Source organism: Meleagris gallopavo, chromosome 10 (assembly GCF_000146605.3).
Source record: "Meleagris gallopavo isolate NT-WF06-2002-E0010 breed Aviagen turkey brand Nicholas breeding stock chromosome 10, Turkey_5.1, whole genome shotgun sequence".
NCBI lineage: Eukaryota > Metazoa > Chordata > Aves > Galliformes > Phasianidae > Meleagris > Meleagris gallopavo.
The window spans coordinates 24,893,175-24,909,561 of NC_015020.2; the positions used below are offsets into that span (position 1 = coordinate 24,893,175).

General features: G+C 41.0%; 1 long non-coding RNA gene across 1 annotated transcript; it reads left to right on the forward strand.

The window, feature by feature from the left end:
* Positions 1-858: 858 nt before the first annotated feature.
* Positions 859-13,381, forward strand: LOC104912455. The gene is made up of 5 exons (XR_004160825.1): positions 859-1,098; positions 1,902-2,064; positions 5,909-6,050; positions 9,868-10,012; positions 12,184-13,381. It is a non-coding gene; the product is annotated as an uncharacterized LOC104912455 (long non-coding RNA).
* The last annotated feature ends 3,006 nt before the right edge of the window (positions 13,382-16,387 follow it).

Here is a 16,387-nt window from a genome sequence, read left to right on the forward strand (position 1 = left end):
TAAGTTCTTCCCACTTTTTCAGAAACTAACTTGATTTTCATATGCAAGCAGACCTTGCAGGCAATGTAAAAGCTGAGCTTTGCTTTCTGAGCACATCTTTTTATTGAATCTCTACCTATCATTGCCTAGCCCTGGTGCGTAGCCCTGTGATGTTAGTTTCTCTATAAACACAAAACACAAGAAATGATTGTGTGTGTATTTTTGTCAAAATCAAAGAAATATAGCCACAATAATCAGAAAAGTTTTCAGTGTGAAGTAAAAGAAGAGCCTTTTCAGAAGCAAGAAGTTATGACTATTTAAATTTCACTAGGATGATGTTCATTGGGATCATCAGTCATACTTTTTTCTGTTTCTACTAACTTACACATGCACACAAAAAATGCCTTTCACGGATGAAAAATATCTTGCTTATTCACAAGCCCGTAGAAATAAACATTATTTTATATATATGTACTGCTAGCAGCGAGGATTTTATTTTTCAAGCAATGTGCCAAGTTTTCATTAGTCAAAGTGTGAAAAATCCCATTTGCTCTGTTTTGGAGAGTTCATACTGCAAGCATTTAGAGAGTAATTTACTGATCTTTCAATCAGTGAAGAAAGGATCACCCTGGGAGTTGGCCAGCCAAGTGGGGCTCAAGGGTTGTGCTTTTAATCCTCAGCTTCTTAACCCTCCCTTTGCTTGACTTTGGGCAAACTGCTTCATTTGTCCACATCTTGAGTGTCCACAGACAAGGATTAGGCTTACCAGTCATTAATTTGTTCAGGAGTATAAAGTTAATATATATCAGATGCTAATATAATACAGAAATAGCCGTTGATCAGACTCTTCAAGCTTGCCATCTAGATAAATGGAGGCAATCCATGGTCTGAATATAGGTTTTGAACAGGCTCCAGAGCACAACCAGGGCGAATCTTTGGTTTCAGTCTACACCATCACGTGAAACTAAGAAGATATTTCTGTGTACTTAGATCTCTTTCTGTTTGGATTCCAGGTCTTTTTCATCCCAAGCCTACTTCGTTTGAGAGGTGATAAAGAAAGAAAAGCACTGCAGTGCGCTCGCTGAAGAGGCCACTTAGGAGGCAATAAAGAATCATGGGGTAAGTAGAGCTATCCAGGGACTGGCTTTAGTTTGATAGATTTAACTCCATGAAGTTGTGTAGAGGTACCATGAGTATGTAAACAGAACATGAGCATGAGGTGTTGTTCATACCTACGCTGGGGACTTCTTTCCCATATTCCTCTGTGTAAAACAAGAAAAGCATAAAAGCCAACATGAGTAAGATCAAACCCTCTGCTTATTCAGACATAAAATATTCCCTGAATCCCCAGAGTTACATGAGCTAGACCTAGGAGACTGCTTTCTTTCTCAGAAATGATGTTGCCAAGTTCTGGACAGAATTTACAGAACAAATCTCTTGGTATCGTAATTCATTGCAAAGGAGACCTAAGTTTATCAGCTGTATTATAGATGATGGAGCCTTATATCAATTCTTTACATGTCCTTTTTGGCTTTTTTTTTGTGTGCGTGTGCGTGTTCCTTCTCTGTCCTCATCAAGGTGCCTAATGAAAGACTTAAATCCATTTTCACCCTCTTTAGAGGCACCAACAATAAAGCAAATGAAATATTATTCTTTCTGAGTAGTAAATTTACAGCAAGCAATAACAAATCCATGAGAATTTGTATGGCCTTTTGCCAAAGAAACCAAGGATTTGAATCTGTGTACTGAAAAATATATGCATATCTATTCTGGTGTTTAAGGAGCTGTGGGGAATGCATTTTTTTAAGGGAAAAGAGAGAAAAATAGAAAAAATCACCTACAACCCTCCTTTTAAAATCTGAAAGTCACCAGAAAGTTCAATCTTTATGAAAACTTTCTAATGCCTTTATCTTTCTCTTTAGCTAAATGAGGTAATGAAGGTATGACAAGAATGAAAGCTTTATACCATCAAGCAGGCAAGATTCCTAGTGTTCATGGGACAGTGTGACCCAAAGCTCAGTGTCAGTGCTGAGATAAGTACTACAACCCTTACCAGATCCTCTCCTGAAGGAGCCACGGAGGATGGTGAGATATTTCCTTCTTTTGAACTGCGGCAACATGTATCAGCACTCATGAAACTAAACTGCAGCTGGTCTCTTGCAGATTGCTCATTTTCTTTTGATAGTTGTCATCTTGCTGCCCAAAATGCAATGTGTTCTCCTTTCAGTAAGCTGCATGTTCACCAGCTAACTGTTCCATTGGGTTTAGTTTACCCCTCCTATTTTTCCTTGTTTACTTTTCTTGTGCCTTGGTCATATTCACAGAAGAATAAATGAGATACCAATATCAAACCAACCCAGAGCCCACTGAGATTTCCTTCTCTAGACTTGAATCCATGTTCTGAGAAGCCTCTGCAGTCTTTTTTTTCCTTGTATTTTCCAGGCAGCTCTGGTCTGCATGGCTCAGTGGGTACAGGAACCTACCAGATCTCTAAATGGGCACAGTTGTGGATCATGTCTTTTACTAAGCTTGCTCTGATATTTTTGGTAAATTCTCGCGATGTCCTCTCCAATTCTCATTTGGCTATGCATGTGGAAGTCTTCACATGTATCTGCAGTCAAATGCTAGCCACATTTTCAATCAACACGATTCATTTTTTAAATTATGGCTGTGAGAGCTTTTCAGGCTGTGCTGACAAGCCCGGTATTTAAAAGAAAAAATAAAAAAATAAAAAGCCTCAGACCAGTGTGTTTTGGGGAGGAGAGAGAAAGTGACATCCATTCTGGGAAGGAAGAAGCAAGAATACCTAGATCTGGCACCCTGGCCTGTGTTTGCTCCAATGATGCATCGCCATGTGCTCTTTGGTAACACTGCCCTTTCCGTGCCACATGTGGATCGCCAGATGAGGAAGCTTGGCCCAAAATAAAAGCCAGGCTGCTTTTCATCTCTGGGATTTGTTTGTGCCAAACGAACAAAGTGACTTCTTTGTGGCTGTTTGCATTTGTCGTTCCAAGTTGTCTGAGCACGAGGTTATAAATACGCACCAGGGTTTGATAGCCTCAATATGTCCAGTCGGACAAGCCTTGCGTGCTGGCAAGAGAAGGATTTGGCTTGCCTTAATTATTTTTGTTTTAATAGTTTTTAAAATGTTTGATATAAATCAAAGATACTGTAAATAAAACTCATGAGGATGGGGTTCCTCCCTTAGCCATTTTGTAGATTGGGTTTCTGACCTGTGATTATTGGCGAACTTTCTGTTTCATATTTGTATTCTTTGCAGTCATGTATGTAAAGGGATGCTGTCAAGTTAGGTATGTAATTTAATGTCAATGACATTCTTAGATTGTTTTTCGTACGGAAATGAAATGATGTCAATATTCTGTTTACTTACCTCCTCTTTGAGGAGATGCAAAGTATGAGAGGAACGTGAGACGCCGAGTTGTTCTGAGCTGTGCCTTAGGACTGCTAATAGCCAAGGCTGCTGCCCTGGGCTGGTGACAAGAAGGCCCATTAATCAGCAGTGACTGAGCAGTCTGGGGTAAATCCTGAGCCTTGGGGACTGTTAGCCAAATCCTGACTGCTTCATTTGGGAATGTTCAACCTACTCGACTTGATTTTTTTCTGAGCTCACCCTCAGCCCCCACCGCTGAAAAGTAATACTGGTGAAAAGTGCCTCATTGGGAATATAATTTTATGGAAAACATTTTATTTTTGTATCCAAATCTTCCAGTCAGTGTAGGGTTTTCCATTTGCTTTTAGCAAAGGCTATTTTTCACTATTTTTCTTGTCCAAAATTCTTATTAAGAACTGAATGCTTTTACCAAAAATGGGCATCTTTTCCTTCTCCTTCACCCCCTTCTCCATACACAACATCCCTCAGACCCCTGAAAACTATCTAATTGAAAGAAAGCACATTTCTGTTAAAAATTTCCCATGGAAATTATTTTGTTGTGGTTAATGTCTGTTCTGTCTCTCTTCTGTCTGGAGCTGGAAGAAAATTCCTCAAAATCATTATCAGCCAGTGCATCTCTATAGCCTGAGTGAACTTCTAAACATCTCATTTATTCCTTAATGGAACAATCCAGAAACCATAACCGTGGTCTCTGGCTTATTTGTAATTTGTATACTGAAATAGATATTTGAAGTGTCACTTGGAAATCAAAAATTGGTCAAAGATCTCAAAACTTTTAAGACTTGTGCCAAAGAAAATGCACTTACTGGTTGCAGCAATATGCTGTGCATTGTATGTATACATATGCCCTTATATGTGTGTGTGTGTGTGTGTATCTAGTAAGTGCATACAGTTGGAAGTGAAAAAGCATGGGATTCGTATGCTGAATTTTAGCGTTTCTCTGTATTAAGCTTCATCCTGAGAGCAGTGACCATCCTAGGCAGGAGACAAATGGGCCCAGGACTGTTTTATGCAGTGTATGTTTCTTTTTTTGCATCCTCGTGCAAAAAGAAACTGTAGTGCCCTGTACATGTATGATAGAACAGGAAGATGCATGCTGTATCTGTGTGGGCTGAAATGGGCAGATTCAACCTGCTGCAGACTTTCTAATGTAGTGTGAATGAGTACTTATAGAGCCTGGTCCACATGTGAAAATAGATGCTTGGATATGTGTCCCTTTGCAAATGCAGTCTGTAGCAATGGGTTTCTTTCTTGCAATTATTCCTCCGTGTGTAAGTTAGGAGGCATATAATATAAATTGAATCCTAATTTTTTCTTTGAAGCTATTAACACCCACCCACATGCAACAGGAAACAGACTTCAATTTTAATTAGTACCAACACATTGAAAATTCACCCTATATTTGCCTTCAAGTGCAGCAAAGCAGCTTCAAAGCTAAAAGCTTCTTCACTTTCTAAGTAATAATGAGGTATTAATGAGGCAATTAGGGGCTTGTAAACATGGTGTCAAAGAGATATGAACTAATCACCAGCAACAGGAAAAAGACAGATCTCTCTGACTTCAGTGCTCTGCACTCTCCCTAGCCCCCTGAGGCATTCTATGCTTGTAAACTAATCCGCAAAAATGTTCTAGATTAATTCAAAACACTATCCTCCTTTTAATTCCCTGACTGTCTTCAGGCTTGTTTCTGAATAGATGCTCTGTGTGAAGGCTTTTAAATAGGCACTTTTGTTATTGCAATAAAACCCAGATTGAAGTTCTCTTGCGCTAAGCTGTCAATTTATATTTGGCTCCCTTCTTAGATCCATATGAAATATTTCTAAATCATTTGTTAGAATATTTCTGCCAGTTTATTTCCTTTTAGGCTATATAAATAAATTTTAAAAAAGAAGCAAAACATAATTTAATTAGAACCGACAAACACCATTTTTTTTTTCTTGAAAATGTTAGCATTGAAATTAAATACACCGGTTACATCCTGGAGAGATGCAGATGAGGCAGGGACAGTCATTTCCCCTCGCAGATTTTTTAGCTGGAACGTTGGACCAGGATTCTCAAGATCAGGGTTCTGATCGCACTAATTTGCTGTGTGATTTTATGAGAGTCACTTTTATGACTCTCATTTCCTTGTAGCAGTACAGCTCAGATTCGGTCTAACGAGTGCCTCACATCAACCTGACACGCTGCTTTCTGTTGCTGAAGTGAAAGTCACAGCTGATTTATCCAAAGTAAGGCATTAAATGTGGTCCCGCCTTCATGACGCATTTTGAAGTTGTTCCTATTAGAAAATGTCTTTCCAAATAAGCCTTTCTTCTTTTTTAAGTGAAAGAGGAGAAAAAGAACTATGGGAAAAATGTCTCGGGTATTGACAGGACTCCAGGAGGTGAGGCTTCAGGAAGAGCACTTCCTAAGCTGGGAGCAAACATCTCTTTACACAATCTCAGATGTGTAAGCTTCGAACCTTCATGTGAAGGCTGAAGTTCTGACCTTCCTCTTTCCTTTGAATTATCTCCACAGATGGTATTGCTTCATGACCAAAAGTACTACTGATTTGAGGGAGGATTTTTGGATATGACCTGTTGTCTCCTGGAGATTGGGGTGAAACTCCATATCCTTTCTCTGCATGATCTCATTACAGTCATCTCTCTAGGGGTGAAAAGTGAGTTCACTAAACCAGCTTATTGTGAAAAAATATTTTGAAACATAACACATTGTGGTTTGATCCTGCATTCTCACAGGTATATGCTGGAAATCACTTGATTTAAGTCAGTAACATGTGTGTTAAGCTCTCAGAAGTGAAAACAGAACGGAGGCCCTCATAGTTTTTCCTACATCAGGAATTTGATCTAATCCACAGGAACACAAGTTCAACAGTCCAGGACTTTGCCTGATGGTGTGCAATTGATTATAACTCTGGAGTTCACCCTCGATAGACCAGTTAAAGTGGTCTCCAAAATTCTCTGACAGTGATGCTTATATAGATGGTGGTGGTGAAATCACATCTGCCAATGTGAAAGCCAGAGCCTCTCCAGAAGTTCAGCTTATTGTCTGAATCTTCTGCAGTGTTTTATTCTGGATATGAAATACCTCTCACAGGATCTGGTTATGAATGCTTTACGTGTTGCAGTAGAGATTCCAGAGTATTCAATACTATTACAAATCGCTCACTTTTAGACATTAGATAGCAGAATTTCATCAGATATCTCCCTCATGTAAAGCAGATTTGGAAAAAAACAGTCTTTATTAAAACTTCTAAGTGGTGAAGAATCAGCTACACCCTATGTTCCTGTGCAAACTAATGATGACTCTCCCTCACTACTCACACTGGGAAAGCTTTTGCCTGTATTTAAATATAACCGATTCCTTTTTTTTTCTGGAGATGAGCTTTTGTTACGGCATCACTGTCAAAGCAAAGGAGCTCTTGGGTATCCCATTGTGTTTGTGGTGGCAGGCTTTGGGGAAGATACCACCTATTCCATGCAGCATGTAAATTCTCAAACCACAAGCACGTACACTCCTGGCTTTCACCCAGACCTTTGTGCCTGGGAGCCCACAGCCATGTGATGATTTTGGTGTGTGGCTTGTGGGGCTAGGAATGTTGACACGTGTGAAGATTTTTCTAGTTCTCATTAAGGAAACACACATAGGCCGATGTCGCGACCTTTCCAATATTTTTTTCCCATGCAAAAAAGCCAGAATCTTTGACTATGCTAGAAAGAGACCACAGCTACAGGTATCAGCTGCAAACACATCATGCATGTTTACTTCCAATCAAAATCCCTAAAGCCTCTGTCTCCTTCTGGGAGTTTAGAAGCATTTGGGACTGGTTACCCTAACTGCAGCTGGCCAAGGAATCTCGTTTGGCCCAAAGAGTCCCATAGAGGAGGAGAGCCCTGCTGTCCTGAATGAAGCAGAGACCAAGGTGTGGGAGAGGGGCAGTAAGAGCATCCTCATTTCCACGTGTGAGATGCAACAGACCTGCCTTGTTAGCTCAGAGGTCTCCAATGCTTGAGACATTACCTTCCCTTCACCTCTTTCCTTCCTCTTCCCTCGTGTTAATCCTATATAACTCTCTCTGCTTTTTCCGTATTGGTGGGGATCTTAAAGACCCCTACAGTTCTGCTGGGCCTCTCCTGTTTGTGTGCAATAACACAGGATGGCTGGACCATTAACACCTTCTCTGAGCACAGCATGTTGGAGTTGCAACACTTTCCTGCCTAGGCTCTCTTGCCAAAGGGTATTATGTATACATGCTCAATTCTTCTTTAAAAATCCCAGATAGAGTTTTCTTTTCCTTGAATTTTGCCTGTGTTTTTGCCATCGGTATCCATGGGATTTTTACTTTGTCATTCCTCAATAGAGACTGGGGTTGGTTTTAAATATTGCTTTCCTTCCGTCCTCCCCCCAACACCTTGTGGTTTGTGTAAGGCTGGTGACCTAGAAGAGGAACCATCAAAGCTCGGAATCTGTTTTCATTTGGTTGGATACAGAACTTCTACCTCTTCCCATACATCAGGAAAGTGATACAAGTCACAGGCTAGGATAGACAAAAAGCATTTGTAATGTAGCACTAGCAAGAGAAAGCAGATGCCGTGAGCAGTCTTGTGAGCTGAGGAGATGATAAACCCAGAAAGAGATTGAAATTTTGCTGGTGGTCTCAGGAGTGGCAACATAGCCTGTGGTTGAAAGTCGGTGTGTGCAATGTTTCTTGGTGCCTGTGAGTGGCAGATCCCAACAAGGTGAATCTACCTGTACAGGTGAAGCTAGTAACCCTCCAGCTGAACCAGGGCCTGCCCTGTGTCCTGCAGGCTGCTTTCGAGCTACAGACTGTGTGCTGGTAGTCTGGGAGGTTAACAACAAGTCTAAGTGCAGAGCATCATCTTTTGCAGGTGATGAGTCTCTTGAGGATGATTTTCTGAGGCTCCAGAAAGAAACAACCAGGCTGCCCTCTTAAGCAGCAGAGTTAAGAGCTTTGTTCAGTCTTTAACACAAGCTTCCCACATAGCTATGCTTTGCAGTTTCTGTACTGCAGTTCCCTGGCATGGGAACGGGTTAACAGTCTGTTTAAGCTGGTCTTTTTAGACTACAAGCTTTGTGTATGCATATGCTGCGAGAGATTTGTCAGAGCGTTTCCTGGAATGGGGTGCTGATTAGCCAGAGCCTCTTGAGAGCTCATAATGGTAATCAATGTAATGATTGTAATAACTAACGATAACAAAGTCAAGAACGGCAAGAAAAAGCTTCGGACTACAGTGTTCTTTGATTTCCAGGCTTTTGAAGGGCAACAGAAAAGAATGATTTGGGGACATAATAAGGAGCTCCCTCCCTCTCATAGATTTCCTCCTGGGAAAAATATTTTATTGAGAGAGGGTATGTTAGCCAAAGCAAGACATAAATATTTTACTTATTAGAGCACAGGCTGTTTCTCTTCTCGTTGGCTCCACTGCCAAGGCTTGACTCAGACAGAAATTTGCAGTGTCCATTTCTGCACTGTGTGGTGGAGGAGTTGGGGGGCATGGAGACTCAGGCCATGGGTTGAGAGCCTGCCAAAAAAGAAAGAAAAAAACCTTCTTAGAGCAATTGTCTTGCTCATAAAATGTGACATTTGTATGGCAGCCGCCAAGTTCCCGTCTTTGTCTTCATAAACAGGGCTTTGAAGCAAAGATGTGGAAAGCCCAGAGTAGATTGAATTGGGCAAATGAACCAGGTCTCAGCAGCTGGCTTAACAACAAAACCAGTTTCACTGTGACGGGAGAACATGTATTGCCTCCTTTCCAGTACACACCACCCTGTGTGAATTCTCTGATATCTAACAGCATTGTAGTTGCACATGCTTTCTTTCCCTGGGAGAGCCAATAAGATGTGATTCTCTTCAGCCTCTTTTCACATTGGAGGAAAGTAGCATCACTGAGCTCTCCATCTTCTTTGTGCTTCTGTGAATGTGGAAGCTTCAGACAAGAGATGGACAGGATGACTGAGATGCTGAGACAGCCTGGTATCATGCAATGGTTAAAATCATAGGTTGATTTCCCTCCTACTAAGTTGCTTGATCACTTTAATAACTTTAAATCTGTCAAGGTAAATAAACATTCATTTATAGTTCTTACACTACAGCTTGTGAGAAGTGGCAAGGGACATTTGCTAGAAGCACAGTTGTCTTTCTTTCTTATGCTCCCTCCGTAAGCATAAACAAGTGTCTGGTTCTGAGCATGGATGGACCTTTGCTCTGACCTAGGATTATAGCATTTATGCTCTTATACTCAGTTTCTTAAGGATTCTTTCCGCGTTGATAGTTTGTAGCAGATGTCCAGGAAAAAGTGTAAAGACAAGGCAGATGATATAAATACTTCCTCAGGGTGTTCTCTCTTAACCTCTGTAAAATTGTCTTTCAGAAACTTTGAGTGAGAAGTGGATCTGTTGTGCTTTAATACTCCAGCAATTGACTTTTCTTCCATGCTTTTGTCTTAACTTTTGAGCCCATGTAAATGACTGACACGTGACAGAGAGCTCCATAGCTTAACTGGATTTGCAGATGCATAAAGACCTATCTTCCTTCTCTTGCTCTGAATCCGCCTCCAGCTGACTCCAGCTGATGTCCTGCAGCTCTCAGAACATTGCAAGGTACTGTCTGCCCCTCATTACCCACTTAATGCTCCTTGTAGTTTTAAAGACCTTGAATGTATCTGTCTTCCACCTTCGAGCATTTTAGTCTGTTTAACTGTTTCTCACACAGAATATCTCCAGTCTTTCTCATCCATACCTGTTCCAGCTTCACTATATTCTTTGATCAGTGAAAAGCTGGATCATAACTGCCTGTTTCCCATTGCTGAGCCAAGGATTGTTTGGCATGTAACATCACTTGGAGCAATCCAGGTTTTGTTCCGTGCTCAAATTCCTACTGCTGGGCTGAAAGGGGGCAAAAAAAGGTGATCCAGAACTGGCTGGTTCCTGCTCTGTTCCATCAGGTTAACTCTCCAGCTGCGGTGTCTGGAAAGAGAGCAGGTTCAATTGAATTAGAAGTGGAGAAAGTTTGTTGGTGAGTTGGCAGATGAATTTTGCTTCACACCATGAAAATGGATATGGTAGTAGAAATCATTGTCAGTCAGTGTGCACTCTCTCTAGCTCTATTTGCCAGTAAGAAGATAAAGCAAAAGCCAACTTTGTTCTTGCTTAGTGAACACCTTATGAATCTGCTTAACCACATATTATTCTCAGATCTCTGAATACATTTCAAATTGAACATTTTTGTTGGTGAAAATACTTCAGAGGTGATCAGTTTCTCCTAAGCCCCTGGAAAATACTTTCAAAAAGCTTTTTCCAAATACTAGATTCTGTAGCCCGCTTTCTTCTCACTCAGGGAATTCATTCTGGGCACAAGGGTATCTGCTGGGGGCTTGCAAAGGGTTCTGCTCCAAAAGCTGAGCATGTGTTTTAATGAAACACATGAATAGCTTTAACTACACTGAAGGAAAATGCATTCTGTTAAATAAAGCCATTGCAAGGCAAGCTGCAAAGCTGGAAATGTTGCACTGTCAAGAAGAGACAGTTCCTTTAGTCTTCCCAGGTGAAATCCTACCCTTTTTCTAACTGTATGAAACTGGTGGCAGATTTCCCAGATTGCAAGAGTCCAGGGTTTCACCTATTGTTACTGAGGAATGCAGGGGCTCTAATGGCTGGACAGAGTTAACTCTGATGTCACTCAGGCAGTGCCATTTTTCCCAGTGCTTTCTGCATGCAGGTTTAGGAACTCACTATTTAATTAGAATCTGTCTAGGAGGAGTGCTGGTAATTGCACAAACAAATCCCATGAGTTGCCATTTAATCTACAAGCTCAGTTTTATTTAAATTAGCTGTAAAGTTGGCAATGAGCACAAATGGGGAACCATGAAACGAAAGCTCCTCCAGTGAAAACTATGCCCACAAACGCTTCAGATTGCTGACTCTCATCAGAGAGCCCAGGGAGGGGAGAAAATAAAACCACAAACAGTGAGATCCAATTATGATTTTTCTCCTTTGTTCTTCTACCGTCTGGAAATGACTGTTTTATGTTCTAGACCTGGATGTGCTATCACATCCAGCTATATAGTCTGTCTGCATTGAGAAAGCACTAAGGTTTCACTGTATGGTACAAAGGTGCTTTCCCATTTCTGTGCCCAGAATTTCTGTGTCCATTCAGTCATAATGACAGATTGTGCTACTTACTTATGTAGAATCAGTTTCAAAACACAGATGAAGCCAGTTCATATTCTCTCCAGATTCCTCCAAAGACCTGAGTCTAACCTCAGCTTATTTGAAGAGGTAGGATCTGAGGGCTTTTCCCCTGTGGCATTTTGTATGTAAAGCCAAACTGAATGCTTAATAAAATGAAAACATTTAGCCCAGTTTATCTGCTCATAACTTCTGGGCAGTCACATGCTGCGTGTCCCTCACCTCAGAGTGAGCCCAGCAATAGACTGCAGTCAGGCTGTACGAGTTCTGTTTAGAATGGACAAGCATTGCTCTAGTCCAGCTTTCAGGAAGTATCTCTGCCTTGCAAATAGCAGGGACAACTTGCTCGCTTGATCAAGCCCTGAACTTGGGCTGCATTAAACCTAGAGTTTTTCAGGTTAAGTAGGATTCAGGTAAACACAAAAGCTAAAAGAGCCGCTTCTCTGGCAGCTTTCAGCCAAATTTTAGTTTGAAGAAAAACTTGTCATCTCCAGGCTTTTTATTTCAAGCCACCAGTCATTCAAGCAGGACTAAATATACTCCCAATTAATATAATAATGTGTATTTTCTGATTTTATGTACAGAGATTTTCATCACTAAATCTAAAATAACAGATGCAGATGGGAGGAAAATGAGGGCACAGAAGTACAATGAATTGTCTGAAGTCACACACCAAATAAGTGTCAGAGCTGGACTCGGGATTTTGGGAAGTGTTTTATCCACCACACAAAGCTCTCTGTTACTGCTGCTGAAGATGATGATAGCGTTCGTGTTAAACAAGTCAAAAAGAACAATCGTCCTATTCAACTTTATACTACAAGCAAATGTGTATTCAAAACAGAGCCAAAGTCTGGCTGTTAATTCCTTGTTCCCAGCCCACTGGATGTTGCTGTGTTATGAAGATGCCTGTATTAATTTCTCCATCAGGAAAAGCAATAAAACCATCCCAATCATCAAAGATGTTGCTATTGCAGTTCCCAAAGCTATTTCCATGATATGACTTCTCCTTTTCCTCTGGAGAGGTCTTGGTGGAACCCATGGAAGTCTTGTGGCATGAACTGGATCAAAGATCTCTGCAAGTGCCTTCCAGTCTACATTATTCTCTGATTTCACAGTTTTTGGATCATCAAATAAGGCTCTGTGGAAGAGGTCCTGCAACAGAATTTGCCTGTTTGGGAATTCTAAAGTCTTCAGGGCCGAGATTTACCTTCCAGCAATATGACTACCAGAAACTGGGCTAGAAACAGCTCACAACACTGGCTTTTTCAGTTTTTTTTTTTTTTCCCCAGAATCCTTTGCAATCATTAGCACTCTTTTTTCGTACTTAATTTGCAGGCTGTTTACACAGTGCAAAAGTGGTGGGTGAGCTCATGTCATTCCCACACCAGGTTTCAGAATGAGAAAGCAGTGTGTTACCTCATGTCCCTGTGGCTTTGACCAAAGCAGCAGTCTCTAACACATGTAAATTCAGATATCCCGTAGTACGGAATGACTAAAAAATGTGGTTTGTGGTGGATTTTCCATGTAGCGTCTCATAAGGATCCATAGGACTGTGGGGACAAAGAACAAAGGGCAGGAGCTGAAAGACAGTTGAAAAATTTTGTCTCTTTCATGTGGCCTCACCTACGAATGAGGATAATGTTGAGAGAAAAATAAAGAAAAACAGAGAATTCTCAGAGTGTTGTTTCTTATGGCTTCCATGATACCTTATCTTTACCAGTACATTAAAGATATCCTGGACTCTAGCACTTTCTCCTTGCTGCATTCCTGTGTAGGAGCTCTGTGATACCCTGACTGCTTTACAAATGAAACACTGCAGGGTTAAGACCCGCCTTGGGGGTCATATGGGGAGCTGTCTTGGAGGAGAGAACTAAACAAAGGTCTCCCAAATACCAAAGAGTGTCTTAACCACTTTTGCCTCTCTACTCAGCTTCCTTCAGCACACAGAGTGAATTTGAACTTAATGCTGAGATAGACATATGCATCTCAGAATCTGTGTGAAGTAGGAAAGTAGAGTTCTTTCAGAAGAGTCTTTCCCTGGTGAGTAGTTACTCTTTCAGTCCTGCTGACTTCCAAAAGCCTCTGGTGTCAAGAGTGGCTCAGCCTTGGCCTTTCTCCATAAGCAGTCTCATCAGTCAAGACAACTATTGAAATCAAAATACTCTGGAGAGTGAGTCAGGGGTTCAGAATCTGGCCCAAGAAAAGAGAAGAAAAGTGTCAGCGCTTGTCATGGAAACTCTTCCGAACACCTCTAGCAATTTAAGAAAAGTCTACGGAAATGCCAGCAAAACATTTCACTGGTTTCCATTAAACAGTTATCACAGATCCTGCTTGCAAACAGATCCATTCTTAATATATAAAGCAGTTTAGCTGTAGACATTATGTATTTTAAAAAAACAAATATGTGAGTTCAGGAGCTCCTGAGCAAAGCAATAAATTCTCATTTGAACCATTAAAATTTTGTTAGGTGGCATCATAGTGTGAACATCACCTCGTCTTCCAACAGTAGATTAGCCCCCCAAGCCCTCCTATGCTCTTCAGGTCACTAATGAGCTATTCAGCCCTCAGAAAATAAACTGTAAGGCACTCCTCACCCAGGAACTTCCATACCCCATCCAGGCACATTAATACCTTTATTCCCATTTTATAGGTACGATAACACAGGTCAAGATGGAAATAAAATTCTAGTTTCGTTAATCTAATTGGACAGCAAGGTGGATTAATGGATTAAACTAACAAATGGAGGTAACAGACTTTTCAGCTGTTTTGGACTTGTGACACGAGTTCATTCTAACATGGCTTAACCCGGTAAGCCACATCTTTACCACCTTGCACTCCTCTGAGCTGATGGTTCTCTGACATCCTGCAATGCCATCCTGGGATAGCTCTGCTAATTCCTACGCCAAAATATTAGCTGCCAGCCTTTACCCTCTGTAAGTTACTGGGTCTGAGCCAAGAATCCATCAGCCTGAGAGAAGCAAAATCAGATGGTGCAAACCTGATTACAGGCTGTTACCAGCCCTCCCGCTGGTCATTTCTCAGCATACTCTCTGCTCTGACAGATTGTTCTCCTGCCAGTTCATCAGTTGACTACATTAATAAATACTTATAAAAATAAGCTTCATCTTATCCTGAAGGTCTGCAAGTGGTGGAAAAGAACCCTGAGAAAGAAAGACATACAGGAAGTGGTATTAGCTTGGTTCTTTGTTGCTAGAGCAGAGGTAGGTGAGACCCTGCTGGAAAGCTTTATACTCCACAGGAGTCACAAGCAACGAGTGAGGCTGTGTTGTGTGATCTAAGTTAAATCCCTCCATGTCTGATTTTTCTCTAATTCTGGCAGCTGTATCCAAGATGAGAAGTATCACACACTACACAGCTCCCCATTTGCCTTCTAAGATCTCTGCTACAACATAAAGGAGGATATCAGTCTCAATTTCCCTCTGGCTCCTGGTGCAAAGTTGAGAACAGGAGCCAGATTATGGTAGGAATCAACTCTTTGTGGGGCCTTGGAAGAAAAGACATGCCACTTTGTCAACTTATCAGAATTTGTGGTGGAAATGACCTATTAAACCTCTTTGCTCTTCCCACTGTCATCGCTCTGGATTCTTCCTTTCAGTAGATCTATTAATGCTTTGTCAAAAGGCAGAAACACAACTTTGACATAAAAAGCTGCTGTTTACAGTTGATGGAAAGCTTACATTAGACTGGGCCACCTGAACCCCCTCACCCAACATAAACAGAATCTATCAACACTGCTTAAGCCATTAACCCTGACAACTGAGGCTTTCCAGGGAGAGCCCTTATCAAAAGGGGGCTGCAAATGAAACCCAACGAGAAAAACCCTCGTTGCCCCAAATGGACTCAAATGAGAAGATGCGGATGAGCCTTGTTAGGCTCATGCTAATCCCTTTGACAAGCCAGGAATTCCATCAAGTTGGAGCACAAATCCTTCAGGAATTTGAGTTTTCAGCTTCCACTATTCTCCATTGCAATGACAGTTATAATTTTTAAAAGATCATTATCTGATCAAATGGGATAGAAATATTTGGAGCTGAGCATCTGAGTTATTAGTGGAGAGAGGCTCTCCCATACTCAGTGAAGCCCGTAGGGAGAAAACTCCCCTGAGAACTACAAGGTTTCTGACCCTTCTCTCATATTTGTCCGGACACCAATAATTTCATGGAGATGACCTGAGAACAGACTGACTGAGCGAAACCACATGGAAAATATCTCCTGAAACTTATCCTTCTGACAAGTATTTATAGAAAATGGTAAGGCAAAGAGAGGTAGCCTATAAAGAAGGAGGTTCTTATGGGATTTCCAGATGTGATCAAACTCTTGTTACCTCAAACATTTGGCCTGTTTGTGAGACTGAAGACAGAGAAAAACATTGTCCAGAATGCTGGCTTTGGATCTCCAAATTGAGATTGTGTTGAAAAAGCTGAAAATTAGAGACAACAAATTAAGGACAATATGAACTTTTTCAACTTTATGATGAGTTTTTAATTGTATCCATGCAGAATTTCCCAAGTATTCAAGGAAAAGAAGATACTTTCACATTCCAAACACAAAAGTCTTTCTCCTCTTCATTCCCTCTGTTGTGTTGAGAATGATTCAAAAGTGAGTGGTAAATAAAGGGAAACACTAGATCATACATCAAATATTGCAAGCAGTTGTTTAGGTGCATGTGGACTTGCTTTATGAACTATCTGTCTCGCTTGTTTTCCCAAAGGAAATCCAGCACACATCTACCTCCACCTGCTGGAAGGAAATTAAAAATGTTAAAGA